Source organism: Ornithodoros turicata, chromosome 6 (genome assembly GCF_037126465.1).
Source record: "Ornithodoros turicata isolate Travis chromosome 6, ASM3712646v1, whole genome shotgun sequence".
Classification (NCBI taxonomy): Eukaryota; Metazoa; Arthropoda; class Arachnida; order Ixodida; family Argasidae; genus Ornithodoros; species Ornithodoros turicata.
Window position 1 is genome coordinate 60,347,935 of NC_088206.1, and position 13,656 is coordinate 60,361,590.

General features: G+C 46.0%; 2 protein-coding genes across 2 annotated transcripts in view; one reads left to right on the plus strand and one right to left on the minus strand.

Moving 5' to 3' along the window:
• Positions 1 to 13,656, minus strand: part of LOC135396867 (lysosome-associated membrane glycoprotein 1-like) — a 46,972-nt gene that overhangs the window by 12,676 nt on the left and 20,640 nt on the right. The window lies entirely within an intron of this gene.
• LOC135396868 (potassium channel subfamily K member 1-like) overlaps positions 1 to 13,656 on the plus strand; it is a 163,477-nt gene that overhangs the window by 1,189 nt on the left and 148,632 nt on the right. The window lies entirely within an intron of this gene.

Consider the following 13,656-nt stretch of genomic DNA (forward strand, 5'->3'; position numbering starts at 1 on the left):
TTCTAAGGCTATTAAAACGGTTGTTCTTTTGATATGTGATGGTTGTGTGGATGTTTTCATCCTTCCTTCATCATCTTCATATAAAATGTTCCACGTGCAATGGGGTAGGGTACAGCACCGCCGCGGTGAAACACCCCATCCCATCGTCAGCATCTATTGTTGTTGTTGTTGTTGTGTGGATGCAAGTTGGCATATGCATTGTACGCGCCAGTGTCCAGGAAGAGGTCGATGATTACGCCCGAGCTCGTGTGGCACTGGTACCTCTCCGCGAACGCATTTCGAAGGCTCTGTTGTCAGGATTATGTTTACCTGCTTATTTTTGTTCCACCTGTTACCACCGCGGTGCAACTGTGGCCATGAACGGTGTGTAGACGTAGACAGCTGTGGAGGGGACAGCGGGAACGGGAGTGTGTGTGAGAGAGAGAGGGAGGCTATGCCTCTTGGATTGATTTGATTTTTTTTTGGGGGGGGGGGGGGACTTTACGACGTGTCTGCCGGAAACTGGGATTCGAGCCTACTACCTGTCTTTTCCGTGACCTTGAAGCTACTTGACCTTGAACCAACGATAGAATGCACTCCCGTGGAAATGGTGCTTTATGTAGAATGTGCCCGTTTGAAATTGTACCTCAGGTATAGGATACACCAGTTAGCAGGGTGTTTGAGAAACTCTCTCCTGTCATACGGTACGACACGCACATACACAAAAAAAAAAAAAAAAAATGTGTGCCACACTGTCACGATGTGATGTATTTTATTTTATTTTATATTTCAAACATCCACACTTCTTGATATACATTTATTTCCATAAGGCGTTCTGAACGTCGTGTTGCGTAATTGCCATTCCCACGAAATGGCCTGCACCTGTTGCAGTAATAAGACACTTGACACGAGGCGGGGCCGGATTTCCCCAAAGAGCTGGGACAATGAGAACATCACTATATAATACATTGAATTCTAGAGCGACCCTCTTCCAAACGAGAGAAAGGCGCGTGGTCGCTGCGTGTCCACCTTTGTATTTATTAATCCCGTTTGCTTTTCCTCGGAAGTATATAACACTTTCGCTGTCCAGACCGTGGAAATATGTGTTTGCATTTGATTTGAGGAAGCTCCGAAACCCCTGATTAGATGGCTCGTCTGAAGATTGCGCAGTGACGTCAATTTGGTCACGTGACATTGGAAAACATATTGCAGCACGGGAGTTCCAGTAGGAGGACTTGTCGTGAGTTCTTGCGGTACGCGTGCGGTTACGAGAGGGAATTGTAAAAACACTCGCTGCTGCCTGATTCGGCCCCCGGTAAGACGCCTGGCACGCATCACCATATTTCCCCATGTCACGTGGCTGAAAGGCGCTCAAAGACTGCGCGTGACGTCATCAGCACGAGCCTCGTTGCACGAAAACTCGAGAAAGAGAGTTTGTCCTCATTAATAATGTGTTGACTGGGTAGAAAATGTGATGTCACATCACACGTGACGCCATTCCGGCGAGAACCCGCTTTAGAAGCTAAAGTTTGCTTTGTATAAATTATTCTGGATCTGAACCTGAAATCTGGTCTCTACGAGACGCCATGTAGATAAGCTGCTGTCTTCATCGATCTTCGGGTGACTCTTCGTTGACCGCGTCCACCGCAGAACCACCATCGGAATACCACCACCGATCCACATCTACCACTCACACGACAAGACATTTAGACCTGAAAGGTGTAAACAAGTTACTATATACTTAGTTCGTCTTTTAAATATAGCAGTGACCAACAGTTGAGGTCTTTAGGGTGATAAAATTAATATAAGAAGAAGAAGGAAGAGTAATTTCAATGTTGTTGGGGACACACACCCCACAACCACTATAGTCCCTGTCGTGGCATACTGAAGTTTAAGCAAAGTTTGGGGACTTTCTCAATGCTGGGAAGTAAATTCCAGGGTCCGGAACTAAAGTGGGGAGTAATTGCAATGTAGGAGACTAGATCTAGTCCCCTAGAGTAAATTCGGGGAGTAAGTACAGTTTCGAGGCTGCAATTGCTCCCTAATTTTCTTCTCTTTTTTTGCTTGGTAGGTAGTCTTCTACATCAGGCGCCATCGTCCATTGCTGTACACATAGGCGTCTAACATCCCCAACGGGGTGGCGCACGTGCAAGGTGATGAGGATGACGATAAGAGCTTGGAAAGCCGACCCGTGTATCGAGAGCGTCGTTGATGCATTACCCGCGTCTCGAGGAGTGGCAGGCTGTCTCCCGCTGGTCCGACTACATGTGCCTCTCGTTTTCAGTGTAGCCATTCGTCCTATCATAGAGGAAATCACTTCCCTGCACGTACAGAGGTCATACGCATATAGCCACTACCGTTTCCACCTGCATGCCGAACAGCAATATGACTCTCGTATTCTGTGGTTGACGGCGTGATGGCAGGACCGCAAAGACGTACGTAGGTGTTATGTGGCGTCGACGCGGAGTGTACTGGCGTGCAGACGACAGCAGATCGATGCGTTGAGATTGATCTACTTATATTATTCTGAACCCGCGATCGTGCCAGCAAGAACTTCGAGAAGCCCTAGTCGTAGGCGGAACTGTGAAGCAGTGTGTCAGACGAGCTCGATGTCGTACAAGTGGTGGATTATTGATTTTTTTGTTTAATATAATTTTTTTATTCCGTGTCCGCGAAGCAACGTACTGTGCCTATGAATGGATTACGGACGTGAATAGATGGAGAGGGGACAGCAGGAAGCAGTAGGGGACAGGGTATGTTAGTGTGCTTCCTGGGCCGACTTCAGTGGGAACTGTGCCGAAATTCGCCATGGAAAAGTTCGCCGAATAAACCCACGAAAAACCTCAGACAGTGCAGCCGGTGGTAGGATTCCAGCCCACCACTGATCTCGATACCGGTCCCGACGACGAGACATCGGACGTGTCAGGAACTAGAGTCACTAAATAGATGTACAGAGTATCGCATTCCTTTTACCGCGCCGGAGCCGCCGTCCGTTGTCCTCGATTGGGCGGATCGTGTCACGTGGTTTCTCCTTCCAAGAACGCGCAGTCCATGTTGTGTCCGGCCGCTCCATCCAAAACCGGTTTCCTCGGTGGCGAGCTGGCTTGACTGCGCGCAATTCTCCGGCGGAGAAGGGGGGAGATTGGCGTCCCATTGCTAGGCGACGCAGCCGTGCCGGACTCAAGATGGCGGTCCCGGCCGCCGGCGTGGCTCAGTGTCGTTACTCTGCTACCTGTTGAGTGACTCTAGCAGAGACAACGACGAGGCAAAGCCTTGGCCGGACGAAGACAGACCTTGATACGCACTGAAGCTTCACTGGTGCGAACTCGAGCTCCTGAAGTTTGCGGAACCTCAGGACAAGGTTCGCGGTATGCATGCTTCCTAAAACCATACCTCGTCAAAACTCAGTCATAAGCATGCTCACGACTGACATGCTCACGACAGCATGGCATGGACAACGACTGAGTGAGTGAGCACGATTGAGGAAACGCAGAGCTGACATGAGATCAGCCGGACGAGTATCACTAAGAATTTCATTCTCGCACCAAGTGGTCCTCGATATCCTGAACAGTTATAATGAGAGCATAAGACGTATACCCATCCATCTCCATATTTTTCCTTTATATCCAATCCAATCCAACCATGGGCAAAGGGTAGTCTCATGATAAATCAAGGCGCCTGGAGCTGCTTCACAGAGGAACCTGGCATTCTCGACGGACGTGCCCTAACTGCTTTCTTGACAAAACCCCCGCTCATGAGCATGCTCACTCGTGCACATTGTGGCGAATGAACTGAGCATGGGTGAGCAGGAGCCGACCTCTGCGCGAAAATGGTAGTCGCATATCTGCGAAGAGATATCGCAGGATTTTATCACGCTTCGTCATAAACGAGGCACGTGAACAAGGTCCGGAAATATGCAGTTTATCGTGGAGCATATACACGTTTTTGTTCGAACAAAAATGAGGAAAAGGTAGTTCATAGACGAACCTCGGGACATGTGACGTCACGAGAACACCGGTTTGAGGTTATATTTTGCTGTGGGGGGCAAGAAGCAGGAAATCGCGTCGGCTGATAGGCTGATCAAGCTGACAGTGCCCACCAGCAGGCTTTGCGCGGTGGCGTTACACGCCGCAATCAATGACGTACGAGCTCAGGTCGTCTATGGGTAAGTCCTGACGAGCCCAGCGCGAACCTGAGAATAATGTCAAGTTTTCTCGAATCATTTGATTCTATAGGTGCACGTCAGCCTCCGCGTTTTGCTTTCAGTGAGCTCGATGTCAATAAAACGTGCATGCCTTATCTTGTACTCGCTTTCGGTGGTGCTCCAGAAGGAGCTCGCCTCGACCTCAGAACTAGCTCCTCTTCAGTCGGCCTCAGAAGTGTGCACCGTCACTACTAACTGGGGGAATATGCGTCCTGGGCCGACTTCTAAGGGAACTGGTGCCGACACATGTCTGACAACATCTGAGGAAACCCAGGAAGAAACCGCAAACAGCACAGCCGGCACCAGGATTCGAACCAGGGTACCTCCCATACAGTCTCGACATATGGCAAGCACGCTACAGCCACTCGGCCACGCGAGTTGTTTTTTTTTTTTTTTCTTCGCTTCGGGATGCTTACAGGATGTGTTCGGGATATCTTCATATAGACACGCGAATACAATTTTCGCTTCGGGGATATTTCCGTATCTATGTGTGACCACGGAATTTTGGCCAATTATTTAACGGATTGTTTCCGTATGTTCACAGTCTATCGATGTGGAACTGCACGGAGGGGCAGAGTAAATATATGCAATGTATTGAATCATCTAGCGTATAAGATGATCGATTGATTCATTTGAAGGAAAAAATAGAATGGAGATTTCGGCTTCACTAGTGTGAGTACAGCAACACCACATCACTTGAACTAGTTACACTGATGAGAGGCTCTTGGAACGACGGCGACGGCGGCGATGATGATGATGTCTTCAAGGGCCCTGCGAGCCTGCGACCTTTCAAAGAAACGTCCTTTAACGTTACCAAGTGCGCAGTTCGCCGAAAAATTAAAAAGCTCATGACCCAACGCTTACTATAAAGGTGCACGGACAGCTTCAACGCTACCATATGTCAGCACAACGAAAGTACTTTCCACGGTGTGACTCAATCATGCGAAAATTTCCCCTCATTTTCCTGCTGACGCAGACCATTCAGTACGCACTTCTTTTCATGGCAACTTTTTTGTCCTTTTTTCCCTATCTCTAGCCGTACTGACATATACCCGCTGACCGAATCAACCCCACTCTAAATGCTAAGGAACCCCTGGAGTAAGCGATTATTGCGTCTTATATCACAGCCGCTAATCTATGGGAACCGGCGATGCCCTAATCGAGATTGAGATAGAGAACACGTGGCAGCTCCGTGCCCTAATGGATCATTCTGCATTCCCAAGACGCTCCTAGCTACGGCTGTCGGAGCGGTGCAGCCTTTCTGTCTTGTAGTCTCTAAACCCGTACCTAAATTAGTTTAGGTGCTTAGAGCAGCGAATGCCCAGTGTGCTTTATGACGCTAATGCGTCCTGTGAAATGACGTTAAGGACGACGTTCTGTGTCGCTCGTGGAATTTGAACTGCAACGCTGCAAAACAGGGTTACGATTGTTGCAGAGTTGGGTACGTCCTTTAAAATCGCTAAAGTTGGTGGTAGCCGAGGTCGTGCCGCGGACTGGGAGGTGGAGAGTTCAAATCCTACCACCGGCTGTGCTGTCCCCCACTCCTTCCTGCTGTCATCTCTCCATCTGTTCACATCTGTACGCCGTCATAGCCACAGTTGCTTCGCGGCGCTAACACGGAATAAAAAAAATGCTAAAGTACAGGGTTTGCCTGAGATAAGGTACCTACTCTATTTTTTTTCTGTGTCAATGTCATGTCAATACTCTATAATTAGGGTCTGACTTTTTCGGGTTAAGCCCGATTCCTCCCTATATTATTCCCACCCGAGTCAGTTTCGAACCAGTTCGGGTCAAGCCCGATTTCTACCCGAATTTCGGTCACATGTACTATTTAGTAGCATTCTCTGCGCATGTCTGATGTATAGATATTATTTGAGTGTAACAATAAATTATGCGGAGCACATTTCATGTTACGACATGTGGTGCTTGTGGCGATAATTGGCCAGGAGTGTATGTTTAACCGTTCGTTTTAACCGGTTGCGGAACAGAAAGAACAAAAATAAACCGATAACACCCGAAATGTATCAGGAGCACCCGATTTTTTCCCTCCCGAGTCTGGGGATAGCATTTTACACGAAAAATATCGGACCCTATTTATATTCGGCCAGTTACTGTAGCCGTCCGGTGACAGCTTTTTATTTTTAATTTCTTCTTGTTTTAATTTAATTTCTTTTTGCATGTTTTTTAACATAATTGAAATCAGTTCTGGCAGGTATATTTATCCTAGTATAGAAGCGGAACGATATTTATTTATTTAAAGGTGCCCATCAACGGAAAATCCTACTAGTTTGCATTGCTGTTATATAAGCACTTGTTGCATTTCGACATTGTAAAAAATCGCGCGACAAAATTACATGTATAAAAGTTTCTGCCGCATTGAAACCACGCAAGTGCGCATACACACGAGGCTTAGCAGGTGATTTATTTTCACGGTTTATACAGAACCGAACAAAGTGGCAATTTTTGTATAAAATTCTAACGGGCATAATACGTCTTCCAACGTATGGTTTAGCTCCCAAACACTATTTCTATGGCCACGCTGTTTAACGGTCCAGATTTAACCCTACCCCGTCTACACCCCTACCTTAACACCACGCAAATGTTTGGGGACACCCCCATCTCTTTTCTTACTGTGCACCTTCTCAAAGGGCGCCTTTGTAATTCAAGCTTTACACACACGACGACAATGATACATAACTGTTATATGTATCTAATAATAACTCCAATGGCTAATGTAGTGTCTCGCGTACAAGGCAAGAGACACCGTCCCTTTCTATATCCTATTTATTCCTTCCACACTTTCTCTTCTCCTCTACGTCACAACCACCTCTTCATCTACTACAACTAAAAATTCACTAATATCTAATAATAGTAACTAATAATTCCGGAAAAGCCACTACCCTATATAGTGCGTGAAATTCTGCCATGTCCCCCCCCGTTTGTGTCGTCAGTTTCTCACGGTATTTATTTTTATTCATTACATAATTTTTATTAAAAAACTAGCAGAGCAAAATAGATGCCGTTTTTGCAGTTGAGTTCTACCGCCAGGCTGACATCCCCTCGAGGAAAATATGCAACCACAAGATGCCTAATTACCTAGAATTTATTAATCAACTCTTTAATTAGGGGATTCTTCAGGCAAAAGCAGGAGATCAGAATGAGAGACCATCCTCATTAATTTTCACTAGGGGACTTCGGACAGACTAGGGGACTTCGGACAGAAGTTCGGTCAGCTTTTCCATTGACCATAAATACGAGGGAGATCACAAGGAATATTCTTTTTGTTCTCTCTCGCACTTGAGTGCAAGCGAAGAGCGTGTTTCTGGGAGAGGGACGAAAATGGCCTCTGTACCTGCCGTCTTTCCGGGGCCATTTCCTCACACTACGAGATGTTTTATCTTTAGCCTTTACAAAAATTTTATAAAAAGCTATGAGAGCAACTTAGATACTGTTTTTGCAGTTGAGTCCTACAGCCAGGCGGACATCCGCTAGAAGAGAGTATGTATCTACCAGATGACTAATTAACCTTAAATTCATTAATTAACTTTTTATTTAGGGAATCTCGGGCAAAAGCGAGATAGCAGATTGAGGGACTACCGTCGTTGAAAAGCATTCTACCTTCAAAAAATCCTGAAACTCGCACCTGCGTTATGACAACTGGCCCCGAATTTTGATATGCAAATGAGACGAAATTGAAAAAAACGCGGCTGAGGAGCGCATCACCTTCGCCGACGGAGGCTTATCTGGGCGGGAAAGCGGTTTATCTGGTCCGCAGGTCGGCATACCTACTCCAATCATCTCCATCGCTCCAAATCACGTGGCCCTCTGACGTGAAATAAGGACTGTACCCCCCTGCGTTCCAGGTTGCCGCAGATTCAGTTTCTGCTCATTTGCACATGAAAATTCGGGGGTGGATATCTTCACGCACTTGCGTGTTTCAGGAGTTTTTAGAACGTGGAATGGCTTTCAACTAGGATGATCTCTCATTCTGGTCTCCCACGTTTGCCAGAAATTCCCTAATTAAAGAGTTAGTTAATGAATGTTAATGAACAGTATCAACTGTGACCAAATGCGTGGGGTCGTTTCCAACCAGTGTCCCGGGATTCGTGGACCTATATACGTCAAGCAGCAGGCCAGCAATTGCTGCTTATCGAATTGGCAATTTACTGCTCTGCATATACAGGGTGCTTATTTTTAATCGTTACAGAATTTTTATTAAAAAACTAGCAGAGCAAAATAGATGCCGTTTTTGCAGTTGAGTTCTACGGCCAGGCTGACATCCCCTCGAAGAAAGGATGCAACTGCAAGATGACTAATAGACGTCTCCCTGTTTGTAAACAAATAACGTCATAGTGTTCAACAGCGCCACCAATTTGGTCTATTAGGTCTCGGGTAGAGGTCTATTAGACCTCTACCCGAGAAACGTCATCATGACGTTGGTAGACAAACTGAAACCGAAACAAATCGGAAGGGGAACATGAAAGAACTGATGTTCTGAGGCTGGAACAACATAGAAGGGACAAACACATACAAAGCCTCAATTTGCCTAAGAAATTAACGATGAAAGATGAAAGTCACTGAAAAGGTTAGCCAGCTGTAGGACTCGAACACACATCTTCTGGATTGCCGGTCCAGGGCTCTACCTATTGAGCTAAGCTAACTTTTTTTCTTTTCCACCTTTTATTAAAAAAAAAAACAAGCTACCTATTGAGCTAAGCTAACACGCCTATTCAGCGACTTCCAGGGTGCGTCATCTGAAGGGACAAACCAGCTCTCTCTCACTCATCCTCCTTTTACTCTTACATTTTTGCTCACTCATACACACATTCATAGGACGGGAACCGACGGGGAACAGGGAACGCGAAGGGGAAGGCTGGGTGAAGGATGAAAGTCACTGAAAACGTTAGCCAGCTGTAGGGCTCGAACCCACATCTTCTGGATTGCCCGTCAGATGACGCACCCTAGAAGTCGCTGAGAAGGCGTGTTAGGTTAGCTCAATTGATAGAGCCCTGGACCGGCAATCCAGAAGATGTGGGTTCGAGTCCTACAGCTGGCTAACCTTTTCAGTAACTTTCATCTTTCATCGTTAATTTCTTAGGCAACTTGAGGCCCTGTATGTGATTGTCCCTTCTATGTTGTTCCAGCCTCAGAACATCAGTTCTCTCATAGAAGGCTGAGAAATAGTTAGCGTTCACTGTCACATGTATAACTTGTTGTGCTGAGTTTACAAGCAACGAGCTCTTCAACTACGTCGGCAACGTATAGCCTCTGCTGTCTGCTCGCCACAGCACGGGAGGCTCGAATGGTTCTTGTGCACGGACAGTACCGTATTTTCTGGTGTATATAACGCGCACCCCTAAAAGCGGGCCGAATTTGAAAAATGTTCGATGTATAACGCGCACCGGTGCATAACGCTCACCGCAATGGTGCTACAAGTTTCTGTACTGCCAACAGTATACACAATAAACCAAAGCGGTGCATCATATATGCACACGCTATATTTGAATCACATTTAGACAAATCCGTTAAACTCCGATGCAACAGCGTCGCTGTCATATAGTATACTTCAGTGTCCTCTATGCTTTCCGTTTCGCGTCCCTTCTCAATCACGCCATTCTTCTGCAATGAATTCAAGATTATTGATCGTTTATGAAGTCCAGTGTCCTTTCGCCGGTTTTGTCAACTGACCCTAAGAGATGTGGGAGAAAGCCACAGCACACCCTGGAAGTGGCTAGAATTTGTACCTCACCGACATAAAAAGGAACTCTGCAGGAAAATTTTTCCGCGTATAACGCGCACCGTTAGATGACGTACAGGACGTCTTCAGAGCGTATAACGCGCGCGTTATACATAGAAAAATACGGCACTTGCACAGAGAACTTTCGGGCACTCCAATCGGTTATTTTGTGCAATGACGCGAAAAATGCAAGCCTGGCAGTGACATCTGACGATAGATATCATAACGTGGCCGCATATGGAGGAGAGTAAACAGTGGGCCAAGTTTCCGCCGTGCATATTATCAATTATTATGTACATCACTGGTAGAGGGCGGATTCTTCCACGTTAAACGACTGCCTGTTGCGTGCAACAATGATATGCTTGCATAGGAGCCCTGTTTCGCTAATCCACGAATGCCGAGGGGCTGCCTTGTATGTCAGACGTTAACTACAGTTTCCGGCAGCTGTTCCACTGACACGTGTGACTCATTGTTTCATTCGTAATATGTAGTGGAGCTGCAATAAAATCTGCCCTCACGTTGCCCTTGCAACCGAACTAATTCCTGGGAGTGGAGTCTGCATTCAGTCGTCACGAGCTGATAATCGCTTTTCTGTTGCGGTTAGCATCGCCTACTCTTGAAGAGGTTCAAGAGATCGTGTACTTTTCGAGTGGGTCTCATGACGGCTGTTAAAATATTTACTTTACTTATTTTAACTTTACTTTCGTAAAGTGTTTACGTTAAGTGAAAGTAAAGCGTTTACTTTACTTTCAGAAAACCGTGATCACAACTATAACTTTCAGAAGCGGTAACTACTTTGTAACTTTATTGTAGCTACTTTGGCTATAGATTTCACCCCACCCACGTCTTCCTGTTAATATCTACTACAGGGTGTCCCAGTAAACGTGTCATTAAATAATAATAATAATAATAATAATAAACTACGCCGCCTAGAATCAACCGAACCTGTCGAACACTATGACGTCATTTGTTTACAAACAGGGAGAGGTCTATTAGTCATCTTGCAGTTGCATCCTTTCTTCGACGGGATGTCAGCCTCACCGTAGAACTCAACTGCAAAAAGGGCATCTATTTTGCTCTGCTAGTTTTTTAAATAAAAATTTTGTGACGATTAAAACTAAGCACCCTGTATATGCAGAGCAGTAAACTGCCAATTCGATAAACAGCAATTGCTGGCCTGCTGCTTGACGTATATAGGTTCACGAATCCCGGGACACTGGTTGGAAACGACCCCACGCATTTGGTCACAGTTGGTACTTTTCGCGTAGTGCTAACACCCCAATGCCTTCGGTAGCATACGACTATACCACATGACACACCACATAGAATGATACCGCTATTAATTAATTAATTAATTAAATCTCCTCTCGGTACAGCTAGGACGCTACGAGCCCGTCCCTACTGACAAGATAGGATAAACCGCTCTTCGTCTCGGTCACACAATGCAATATCGTTGAAATTTCGACACCGATACAACACACCAATTCAAAGAACACGTTCTACGTTCATCAGGATAACAAACTGCACGACTTTTGGATCTCGTCAAAATGCGTTCCGTACGCCAGTAAAATATCTGGCGGCCTTCCGATGACAGCGCCATTTTCCGGCCTGGTGGCCAGAAGGTTGCGTTACGGTACCATTACGCGTTCACGATTTATTATGAGATAATGCCTTCTGCAGACGGGGGATTTTGTGTGGCTTAATAGGTTGCCGGAATGGGGGTATACAGTTTGGCTCCATCGTAAATGAGACGAATGATATTGTTTTATGATGCAATCGTGAAACCGCTCGAGTAAAACGAGCATTTACTCCCTTTATTACCCCTTCGTTATGACAAGCATTCTTCGACGTGCTTACATTTAAGGTGGCCAGATACAAAATTTACAACCCCTATAGGGACCGAGAGATTTTTGATGATAATGATGATGATGATTCAATTTTAATGGCGCATAAGCAACTCGGGCTACAGTGCGCCGAAAACGTGGTAAATTTGTGACTAGTTAAAAATCAGACGATTATATTAAAATAATATACCTGGTAAATTGAGATATAAACAAAAACATGATATGATTATGCATATTAAGAGGGGATACGACCTCCTGCGGCCCCATGTATTCTCTATGGGCGAAACAATGCGATTTTTTGCAGCTAATCATGAACCGATTTGGACAAAAATGGCCTTGTTCGATAGATTTTCGAATTTCTACCAATTCGTATTGGAGACATTCGCAATAGCCAGCGTCTCTCAGACAGTTATAGATTCTTACAACTATAGATAATAATATAGATAATATAATAACGTGGGCAATTTTGTCGTCGGCGTCTGGAGGGATTGAGTGTTGGCGAGTTAGGTGGCAGTGCACCTATTCTTCCTGTGAAGTCGGCCCAGGACGTCGTCTCCCCTGCGATTGTCGTGACGTTGCCCACCCAAGCGAGGCCGCCTATACGGCAAGCAGTTTCATCATCATCACCACCGCCACTAGACAGATGATGACCGTGTTGAAGAGCACAATGACACGTCTTCATCTTTGGTTATGTCTTGCTTATGCTGCGTTCAGATATCCGGAAAACTCGTTAACCGCCCAAGCAGCACAATGTACTGGAAGTCGAGTGCAATAGGGGTGGACGAGTAGGTTGAAGGCCTTGAAAAGAGTGGTGAAACTAAAGAACATTGATAATACACATACCGTCCACCCCTATTGCACTCGACTTTCGGTACATTGTGCTACTTGGGCGGAAAACTCATTATCCGGAAAACTCGTTATCCGGACTACATTACTGGGAATGAACCTGCTACCATTGGATTTTGTCTGGGTTATCCGGAATTCGTTATCTGTATCCGGCCAGCAAGTACGGGGAACAATCTTCCAGGGCCTAGATCGTTCTGATTCGCTTATCGGGAAAAGTGTCAACGTCCTCTGTCCCTGGCATTTGCCGTGTTGGCATTATTCCGGAAAAGGGTCACATCTCACGGGGGCATTCTGTACTGTTTGACTTTCTTCAGAGTTGACTCCCTTTTGGTGTGTGCGGGCACACGGTAGAGATGGTATACGATAAGCGGAAGAGGTGCCCTGTACCCACTGGGCTGAAGAAATCCACATGTGAACGTCAACGTCCAGGCCGCCCGAAGGCATCGCCTGTCTTTTGGCCTATGCCAAAGGCATTTGCGAAAAGACAAACACATGTGCGCGGGACCAACTTTCTGAGACATTAATTACCCTTCTTTGAACGGCAGGGTGACGTAGCGGGTGCCGTGGCTGTGACCAAAATTCTGTCACACGCGTGCCTACTAATTTCAAGCAGCTTAGTTCGCATATGAACTTTTGAAGTAATGATCTTTCCCTTGTTTTCTTTTCTGGAGCTATAAAGAGGTCCCCCAAAATTTTCGGGTTTCCCAGGAAGGTATGCTGGGTCGGGATATCCGGAAATTCGTTATCCGTGCGAAAACGGACGACTCCCGAGGTGTCCGGACGTATGTTGCTACAAAATCTGTCTGGGTACCACGGTATGGGTACCCCGGTACGCGTATGCTCAATAGATGAGAATGAAAAAGTTGAAAGTTAGTCGGTAGAGATCACGAGCGGGAACACTTGCCGAGTGTACGCACGCACTTTCAGGCTGTGACACTTCACCCCTGAGTTATGTCCGATAAATGTACAATTAAATTACGCTTAAGTGAAGCGCCCTCTATATTTGTGCGCTAGAATCGTGGTTGTAGTGTATAGGTCCTCCTCAG